Source organism: Sceloporus undulatus, chromosome 1 (assembly GCF_019175285.1).
Source record: "Sceloporus undulatus isolate JIND9_A2432 ecotype Alabama chromosome 1, SceUnd_v1.1, whole genome shotgun sequence".
NCBI classification, from domain to species: domain Eukaryota; kingdom Metazoa; phylum Chordata; class Lepidosauria; order Squamata; family Phrynosomatidae; genus Sceloporus; species Sceloporus undulatus.
The window spans coordinates 143,843,160-143,854,472 of record NC_056522.1 but is presented as its reverse complement, the minus strand read 5'-3'; positions in this window follow the sequence as shown (position 1 = coordinate 143,854,472).

The following is an 11,313-nucleotide window of genomic DNA, read 5'->3' as shown; positions in this document are numbered from 1 at the left end:
TGCAAGGGCCTCCTGAACTCTTTCCCCCAAACAACACTAGCCTGGGTGAAATGACTTTTCATGATCCTGGTATAATCCTTTAGGATTTGTAGCACCCCAGGGTAGTTTTACATTAATTGAAAAAATGATTTCCCACTTGAAATCTGTCAGATGTTTCTGCCCTTTGCCAGAAAATGTTTATGTCAATGGACACATAACAGCTGGTCGTGTTTTTAACACTCAGATTATTATGCTGCTTCATCAGGATATTAAAACAGTTGCAATGAAAGAGTTAATAGAGTGATTGGGGATCTGTGTCATGATCATGAGGAAGGTGATGATATGTACTTGCAGCAAATTAAATTGTCATTTTTCCATCTCAGGGAACTGAGAAATCCACTGACATCATGTGTGATGTTTTCAAGTCGTCCATAAGCATTGACCCATTAGACTTTGTAGTGATCATTTCGTTTTCCCAGATATTATACACTTGTTGGAGAGCCAGTAGCAAACAGAGATATGGGTAAATGAATGAATATTTAAACAGCACAAATATTAACTCACAGTGTTTTCTTGACAAACACAGCCATTAACGGGAAAGGTTAATTATTTGATAGACTCATATCTGCGGATTGCAGATGACAGTGTATTCTGCACTTCTCTCTCCACTGCCCCTTCTCCGATGAGCACAGAATGGAAAGCTATATCTCCCTCTTGGGAGCAGAGAAGAGCTTTCTTAATGACTCTGAACCTTTTTGCTTCAAGGGTCAGTTTATATTACTGGAACAGCCTATATGTTTCCATGAAGAGAACTCACTCATCTTCTGCTTGGTACACAGAAAGATTATGGACTTAAATAATTATAATTAATAATAATTTTACAAAAAAGGAGGATGGCAAATTAGTTTGGGAGTGACACTTTCTAAGAATCACAATTTGTTCCAAGTTTTGTACCTCACACACATGGCTGAACTGGACCAGATTCACTGAATAAACAGATTTCTACATGACTGTAAAATTCACTATTCACTATTCAATAATGGATTCAAATAAGAAATAGGGCAATGTTTGTTCTATCCTTATCACAGGTCTAGCATGTGGCTGAGGCATCACGGACCATGCAAGAAAAGTGTTTCTTCATAATTTGAGAAACTATCTCTCATCATTGCAGCAAGAGGCTGATGGGATGGAATGCAATACTGCACATTTTTGTTCACATACAAATGTCACTGCGTTCAATGGGAATCCCAGGTAATTATACTTATCCTTGTATTATATTTATTTATTAAAATATTTATACTGCACTTTACATGAAGAGCTTTTAGGATAGCTTACAAACAATCTTAAAACAGGTTAAACAGCTTAACAGTAATATAATGTAAATAAACTCAAAACATATTAAACAATGCAATGAGTTGGAAAAGGTTTTACAAATTTAGATGTTTTAAATCTATATAACATTATTTGAGATCCAGCATGGTGTAATGCTTTGAGAGTTAGACTAAGACTCTGGAAACCAGGGCGTGACACCTTGGGCAAGTCACACTCCATCAATTTCAGGGGAAGACAAAGGTGAACCCCCTCTGAACAAATCTTTCCAAGAAAACCCTGTGATAGGTTCGCCTTAGGGTTGCCATAACTCAGAAATGACTTGTAGGCACACAACAACAACAACTTATAGTTGCAGCTTAAACACATTATGGAGTAAGTCCTATGTGAATACAATAAAACTTCCAGGCATCAAAATCTGTAGTATGTCCCTGTGAACCTGCATACATACGTCTGTGCAGTACTTCACCAGGGCATTAGAGCACAGGTGTGTCCATGCAGATGCTGGCAAAGTACAATCATATCCCCTTTCACCCTGCCCCCTCTTTGACTGTCTGTTTTGTGTACATAGTACTCATCATCATCATGAGAGATGTCACAGTTTCTCTTCCTGGCATTGCCATCCTCACCACTTGGGTACAGCAGCTTTTAAATACACTCCTGCAATGGGATGCTTACATGCACAATTAGGGGTAGGGTTTGGAAAGAGTGCACCTTTAGAGCCGCCCTGGCATCAATGCATCTATATGTACATGTGAAGGTATGCCCTTTCTGTGAAGAAATGGAAAAATCCAGTCCTTTTTAGTCCAGCTTTTCTCCCCATAGTGTGCTTTCCAGCTAGCTTCAAGGTGTACATCATCTAAATGCTTCACCTCAAAGTCAACTGGAAACCTTCTTATTTTGACCATCTGTTTTATTTCTTATTTCTAAGTAGGCATATGCAAGATTGTGCTGTTGTTAACCTGCCACCTAACATTTAACAACTTGCTTTTTCGCACAGCAAAAAAAACCCACTTACCTTCCCCATTTTGAATTCTCTTCCCAGATGCAACCAGTTATTCTCACACCAAAGGAACTCCTAATTCACCACTGATGCCACCAGCCAAGTGCAGCCTGGCTACAGCCTGGGTCCTAGGTGCACTTTGGTGGCCATTTTTCAAAGCCAGGAGCTTTCCGACTCCTGTGCGCAAAACTCCTTCATAAGCAGGCAGACCACTGTGGCAGTTGGGTGATGGTCACATCCTGGGTGCCTCATTCTGAACTCAGAACAAGCAATGCAGAGTGGCAGTGATGGTGGGCATACCAGGCAGCCCTGCAGACAGCCACTGTGGTGCAGAAATGGAGGGCTCCAGATCTTGAAAATCCATTTTGGTGCAGGATGTGCCAGATATCATCCAGACTCTCCACAGAGTTTGGGTCGTGCACCATCCAAACAGTATAAAGCCAGAACTGGGGGGAATGGGCCATTTGGACTATGCAAACAAGACCCAAGACTGCATCTACACAGCAGAATTAATGCAGTTTGACACTGCTTTACCTGCCATGACTCTATATTGAACTCTGGGATCTCTAGTTTTGTGAGATCTGTAGCCTTCTCTGTCAGAGGGCTCTGGTGCCACAACAAAGTACAAATTTCACTATTCCATAGGGATGGAGCCATGACAGTTAAAGTGGTGACAAACTAGATTATTTCTGCAGTGCAGATGCAGTCTATGTAGTACATTCAATAAGAGAGGGGCACTACCATCAAGAAGAAGCTTTCCTTAGCTACAATCTTGCTCGCCTCTTAAAAGATAGCCATCAAAACAAAGTATCTAAGGATGACTTAAAGCCAGAATATTTTTCTACTGAAGGCAAAGGAGAAAATGGCAAAAACAAAAAAAATCCCACACAGACAGGCAAGTTAAGATATGAAGTAGCCAAAACCAGCCAAGTTATACCGGAAGCAGAAAATCCCCAACTACCTTTCTGTATCCCTAGGAGTAAAAAGCAGTACAAAGAAAATAACATTTTCCCCAGTCTTTCATGATGCTGAAAACAAGTAGCCTGAGGCAGCAAAGAGAGAACACTCTATGGGGGAAAAAACCTAGTGTTTGCTATCCATATTGATTCTTGTAGATTCATAGTTCTTGCACAAGTATAGTTGCGCTCTTTGCCACTTCTAAAAGCTGCTGAGTATATGTGTACAGGACTGTACTGCCAGTCACATAATTATTAAAATAGCCTGTGTCTGTGAGTATATGCACATAATGGGTGTTGCTGTGAATTTCACAGGGTTTTCTTAGGCAAGGAATTCTCAGAGGCGATTCTACCAGTTCCTTCCCCTGAAATATAGCCCACAGCACCTGGTATTCATTCATGGTCTTCCATCCACATCCCAACTAGGGCTGACCCTGCTTAGCTACCAACATCTGACAGGATCTGGTCCCGTAAAGAACCTGAAGGATAACTGGCTCAATGTGAGCTGATAATCAGCAAAGCGCTGGGAAAGGACAATAGAAAACGAATATAAAATAATAGAGAATATTACACCGCCTTTGTGAGAACTAGTAATGCAGAGAAGTCTTGAATATATGGTTTGAGTCCAAATTACCTACAGGATCACCTTCTCTAGCCCTCACACCCGCAATACACTCAGGTCCTCTGAAGGACATCTACTTTGGTTAGCCAGGACCAAACTGACAACTGTTACCCAGATGACATTTCTTCAGATGCTCCCTGATTGTGGAATGAGTCTCTCCCAGGAGATCTATCCAGATTATTTTTAAATTATACATTTTACCATATTTATTAATTGATTTTAATATGTACTGGCTTTATATGCTATTTTACCTGGTGCTAAGTGTTTAATCTCTTGCTGTTGCCTGCCTTGATCTGCAAAGAGAGGTGAATAAGAAATTATTGTTGGTCTTGATGAATTGTATTCACAATTTAAAACTGCAAAAGCCAAAGTAGAATTAGAAGTCATTGCCACAAAATAGGGGGCTGTTGTACAGGCCTGGAATAGATTGCTATCATACATTTCTTCTAAACATCCTTAACTGGATTGCTGCTGGAGACAGGATATCGGGCTATATGGGCCATTGCTTGGAGGGAAGAAGACGGTTGTTAAATCTCTTGTCTGAATCTAAGTCTTGTGGAACCACACGAAGTACCTGATTATGTGAAGATACATTACCCTGGCGTGGCAAATACTAGCTATTTCAGGTCAGATGATTCTATTCACATCCTCTCCTCTCTTATCGTACGACTGAAGCATTTGAAATGGTGAATAGTCATTGACAGACCCTTGGTAACATGAATGCAATCCCATGGGATCTCATGAACTGAATAATGAACTTTGTTTTGCCAAAAGAGATAATCAATCACTGTTCTATCTTTTTTTAAAAAAACTAAACCAAACAACAACAATTCCTTGAGGTTCACTTTCTTTGCTGGCATATTTTTTGTTTCTTTTTGTCTCAGTAGCAGATGGATGCTTCTATATATATGAAAATAAATAAAACCCTGAACGATTCAATGCTAAGTTTTTGATGCATCTCCAGAGACTGACACCAACAGTGACTTGAATGATCTATCAGGGAAACTCAGGGAGTGAAATGCTCTAATAGACTAAACTGGGTTCTCTGCACAGTGAGCAGTTGCTGCTTTATGGCAGAAATTATTTCATTTGTTTTTATGCTACTGAACATACTAATGATGATGGAGACAGTCCCAGTGTTGACATTCATATGGCTATTTTTTTAATTATTATTTTTAAAAATGAGATTGTCCTTTCTCCTCCCACTGAACACAATATTTGTATAAGCAGACCTTTTAGTTTAAGCAGGCTTTCAATGGGAAAGCAGACTGGGCTGTGTATTTTAACTTTTGTATGCTTTAAAATTCTTTTAAATTTCTAATGTGTGGATTTTAATTGTGTTGATAATTAATTGTTTTTAAATTAAAGTTTTTAAATTTTGCTTTCTTTGGGAGCTACTTTGGGTCCTGCTCTGAGAGAAAGCAAGCATACAAAATTTTTTTTTTTCTGCAAAGGAAACCATTTTTTTTTCATACACAAAGTGTTGCTTTCTATGCAAAATAGCCATGTGTGAATTTTGTGCAGAATTAGTCCCAAAGTCAAAGATTCTTGTCTGTCCAGGTTTCTTCCCATCAGGGGTTCTCAAGACTAAAGAAACATATTTAATGGCCTATTTTTTTCCTTTAGTATAGAATCCTAGAATCCTAGAATCATACAGTTGGAAGAGAACACAAGGGCCATCCAGTCCAACCCCCTGCCATGCAGGAACTCTCGGTCGACTCATCCTCAACAGATGGCCATCCAGCCTCTGTTTAAAGACCTCCAAGGAAGGAGACTCCACCACACTCCGAGGGAGTGTGTTCCACTGTCGAACAGCCCTTACTGTCAGGAAGTTTCTCCTAATGTCGAGGTGGCATCTCTTTTCCTGTAGCTTGCATCCATTGTTCCAGCTCCTGTTCTCTGGAGCAGCAAAAAACAAGCATATCACCTCTTAATCTTCTCTTCTCCAGGCTAAATATCCCCAGCTCCCTAAGTCGTTCCTCATAGGACATGGTTTCCAGACCCTTCACCATTTTAGTCACCCTCCTTTGGACACCCTCCAAATATTCCAGGTGGGGCCTGACCAGAGCAGAATACAGTGGAGCTGTTACTTCTTTTGATCTAGACACTATACTTTTATTAATGCAGCCTAAAATCGCATTGGCCTTTTTAGCTGCCGCATCACACTGTTGACTCATGTTCAACTTGTGGTCTACTTGGATTCCTAAATCCCTTTCATACATAGTCTCATTCAGTCAGGTGTCCCCCATCCTGTATTTGTGCATTTCATTTTTCCAGCCTAAGTGTAGTACCTTACATTTCTCTGTGTTGAATTTCATTTTGTTAGCTTTGGCCCAGCTTTCTAGTCTATTCAGGTAATTTTGAATTTTGATCCTGTCCTCTGGATTATTAGCTATTCTTCCTAATTTGGTGTCATCTGAAAATTTGATGAGTATGCCCCCCAATTCTGTCATCCAAGTCCTTGGATGTTGAATAGCACTGGGCCCAGGACAGAACCCTCTGGGACCCCACTGGACACTTCTCTCCAGGATGAAAAGCAGCCATTGTTGAGCACCCTTTGGATTTGGCCAGTCAACCAATTACAAATCCATATAACAGTTACTTTGTCTAGCCCACATTTTACAAGCTTGTTTGCAAGAATGTCATGGGAAACCTTGTCAAAGGCCTTACTGAAATCAAGATATACTATATCCACAGCATTCCCTTCATCTACCAAGCTGGTAATTTTATCAAAGACAGAGAATTGTTTTATTCTGAGGTCTGAAATGGTCTGAGCACAATTTTAACGATGTCCACCATACACTCTTCTGATTTACAAGTTTGTTGATTGCACTTGTGTAATTGCTACAGATTAAAAAGGGAAATGCATCAGAATACTTAAACTGGGCCAGATTTTTTTAAAAAAAGATTTATTTTACTGTTGACTTCAGACCAAAGCAGAGAGCCTGGAAGGAGTGATCTCTGGTTGCAATCACTCCAGGACCATGGCAATCGGACAGCCTGCTACTGAAGTGGGCCACTACTGCAGTCCCAAACAGGCCACTAGCAGGAGGAGATTATATCTGCTCGTTTTCGGGTGGCTTTGAAGTGGCTTCTGGCTGCTTTGGGGGCATGTATCATCTTAACACCACACCCTCAAAATTGGCTGGAATCCACTGTATTTGGTTAATTTGTTTCAGGCCTAAAACTACCTTGTTGGGAAGTTACTTCTTCATAAGTGGATCTACAGAATGAAGGAATTAAAATGGATCAGCTGAGTAATGTCCATATTCAGCAAAGGGCTGCTGTTACTGTAAATACTTGACTATGAGTCGAACTCATGTATAAACTGAGGACAAGCTTTGGGACCAAAATTGTGGATTTTGATATGAGCCATGGATAAGTCGAGGGTACTCTCTGTCTCTGCCTCAGTAGCTGTTTAAAGAGCTCTGGCTACACACATAGACCCAGGAGCACATGCAGGGACTCAGATGGCGAGGCAAGCACTCTCTCTCTGTCCCTTGCATCAGTAACTGCTTAAAGAGGTCTGGCTACGAGAGAAGTGTGGGCACTTCTTTTAGGAACTTTATAAGCAATATTACCAGATTGCTCCATATATAAGTTGACTCAGGATTTTGGAGTCCATTTCAGGGCATAAATTTATTGACTTATAGTTGAATATGTACGGTACATTGCTACATAGCAGAGGTGGCAAAGTGCACTATGTGAACTGGTGTACAATGCCATTAGTGCACAATGCACATTGGTGCACAATACTCTTGCCAGTGTCCCATTACACATCTTCACAATTCAGTAAAGTGATTTCTTAGCACCTCTGCTATGTAGCTAGGTATATGTAAAGTTACATAATACAACAAGCCATATAGAATTCTAGTGAATATATATTTCACTGAAAATCTGAGGCTGTCTTGGTTGTCATCCCTTAATACTGACTGACAGAAAATAGCAATACTTGTCATTTATGCACATGCACATCTATTTTCCTCACTCTGGTCATAATGTTCTAGCTGCCACATTTTAGGGGGGAAATATTGCTCTCGATTGCCCATTAAAATAGTTTATAATCCACTCTGTTAGAAAGTGTTTGAATCAGTTAAGTTTTAGAAATTAACTGGCTTTATTCTGTTGGATCAATGAACCTTGCAGCACCTGCTATTTTTCTCCCACAATGCTATTTATCCAATGGACTGCTAACTTTTAAATCTTTGGTAATTGAATTCTGAAACTGTGTAGTACACATAAAATCTTTATTTATTTATTAAAATATTTATATATATCTGTATTAATGCTGTAAGATATAAGTTTTAAAAAGTGCATTCTACTCATAACTTCATAAACCTAAAATTTAGTGGTTCCAAAAATTATAGCATTTAAGAGCAGGAAATGGGATAAGAGAAGGATTAGGCAGGTAGAATTCAGTAATGACAGTAATGTAATGTTAACTGAGTAGCTCTCTTACCATGTTCAGGAACACATGAGGTATCAAAAGCAGAGCTTAAAAATTACTTGTTGAATAATAACTCCTAGAACTCTCTTGGGGCCAATGAGCTTTGGGCTTTTACAAGTACCACATGTTTAAATATAGAGCAACAGCAACAATAACAAAATGGCCATGTCAGCCATTCTGGAGTCATATTCAACACTCTCTATTTGGCACTATGAAAACTTTCTGCCTACACAGAGCTGAGCCAGTTCTGAGAATGTTTGGAGAGAAGTATAAAATCAACCCACTGCTGAAAATTCTTGGGTCAAGCAATCGGTTTACTAGTCTTTCCAGGCCAAGATTATGGGTGCTGACAACAATCTAGCTTATACATTAGAAAATTCCACCAGGCTCACAAAGGGTTGAGAGGAGTGGGAAAGGTACATTCCTAGCAATGGAATATGAACAGAATTTAGGTGATGGTAGGATTTTGTTTGAGATATTTTTACCCAACTGACGTCTGTTCTAAGTAATGAAAGCAGTGGTGTTCATACGTTTGAGCATTCCTTTTCTGAATATTGGTCTCATCTTTAGTTGCAAACAATACATAAAAATGGGCAACTAACACAGAATCCCAGAGCAACTACAATACCTCTATATATGTATTGGTATTCTGGTTTCAGAAACCTACAGAATAATGCTCAGGACAAATGACATCCCTAGAAAAGCTAGGATGGTATAGTGGTTTCAGTGTTGGCCTACAACCCAGGAGACCTGGGTTTGAATCCACACTCTGCCATGAAAACCCACTGGGTGACCTGGAGCAAACCATACCCTTTCAGCTTCAGGGGAAGGCAAAAGCAACCCCCCCCCCCTCTGAACAATTCTTGCCAAGAAAAGCCTGTGCTAGGTTCACCTTAGGGTCACCAATAGTAAAAAAAAAATGTCTTGAAGGCACACAGCAACAGCACTCATATCTCCTTCTCTTTTTTATCTTATAAAAGTGACTGAACCAGGAGTTATGAGCCAGTCAATTTCACAATTCCATTAACTTGTATAGTACTAGGATAAAATGTGATCAAATGGATTTGTTTTTCAGAAAGCAATTTTGCTTATACAGTTCTTAAACTAATGTCACAGAAGCACGGGGGATGGGACAGAAACAAGGCCAATCACTTTTGAGAACTAGAATCACAGAATCATAAGGGCCATCCAGTCTAACCCCCTGCCATGCAGGAATACGCAATCAAAGCACGCCTGACAGATGGCCATCCAGCCTCTGTTTAAAGACTTCCAAGGACGGAGACGTCACTACACTCCAATAGAGTGTGTTCCACTTTCAAACATCTCTTACTGTCAGGAAGTTCTTCCTAATGTTGAGGTGGAATATATTTTCTTGTAGTTTGCATCCATTGCTCCAGGTCCTAGTCTCTGTAGCAGCAGAAGACTCAATACGACACCCCTTCAGATATTTAAACAGGGCTATCATATCATCTCTTAATCTTCTCTTCTCCAGGCTAAACACACCCAGTTCCCTAAATAACTCCTCATAGGGCATGATTTCCAAGCCTGTCACCATTTTGGTCACCCTCCTCTGGATACGTTCCAGCTTGTCGACATCCTTTTTGAATTGTGGTGCCCAGAATTGAACACAATATTGCAGGAGAGGCCTGTCCAAAGTGGAATAAGGCCTGAACAAAGTGGGGATTAACCAACAAGATTCCAGTCATTATCTCTAAATACCCTAAATGGCCTATGATGAGAATTCCCTCTTGTTACTAAAGGACCTGCAGAAACCTAGGCTGAAACACAACACACACGAAATATGCACTATGACATGCAAGATGTTCGGATGTCACTTGGAAGTAACAACTGACAGCTTTGTGGTTGTACTTTTCCTGATAACAAAAGGTAATATAACAAGTGAGAGCCAGTATGGTTTAGTAGTTTGAGCATAGGATTAGACCCTTGAGACCAGGTTTTCATTCCCTGCTCAGCCATGGAAACCCACTGGGTAACTTCGATTGAGTCATACACGGTCAGCCCCAGAAAACCATCATAGGTTGACTTTAGAGTCACCATAAGTCAGAAACTATTTGAAGGCACACAACAGCAGCAACAACAAAATATAACAAGTAGTACCTTGTTTCAGAAGTAATGTAACAACGAAAAATTATGTTATTTTGTTTGTTGTTGTTATTGTGCCTTTAAGTTAATTTCAATTTCTGGTGATCCTAAGATGAACCTATCAAAGGGCTTTCTTGGCACAGTTTGTTCAGAGGACCTTGCCATTGCCATTCTTTGAGGCTGAGAGGTGGACTTGCCCAAGCTCACCCAGTGGGTTTTCCATGAACTGCCAGGGATTTGACCTCTGCTCTCCAGAGTCCTTGTCTGGCACTCAAATCACTATACCTTTCTGGCTTGCTTTATTATGCCCTGAAATGCCACTAGAAAACATGACCCAACACACCAGGGTATGAATCATTATCAGACCTTCTTTCTCCTCACCTTCCCACCAGGGCTCTCCGCTCAGGTAGTCAAGGTCTGCTGTCCCAGCCCAGGATTTCCTCTGCCCCATCTCGGATTTGCCCCTTTTCACTCACTGCCCCTCACTCCTGGAACCTTCTTCCCCCGCGAGCAAGGGCCATCACTTCTTTAACCAGCTTCAAAACAGAGTTGAAGACCATCCTGTTCAGAGAAGCGTTCCCAGGCATTGCATAATTGTCGCTTGCTATTTGATGTTCTTTTGATGCCTGTTTTATCAAACCATTTCCTGTATTGCTATGTACTTTATATGTATTAGGCTACTAGCCCCACCACCTTTCCCTTCTCCTTTTATGTCATGTCTTTTTAGATTGTAAGCCTGAGGGCAGGGAACCCTTCCAATTAAAAAGATTGTATGTACAGCACTGTGTAGATTTGCAGCGCTTTATAAATAAAGGTTAATAATAATAATAATAATAATAATAATAATAATAATAATAATAATAATAATAATAAT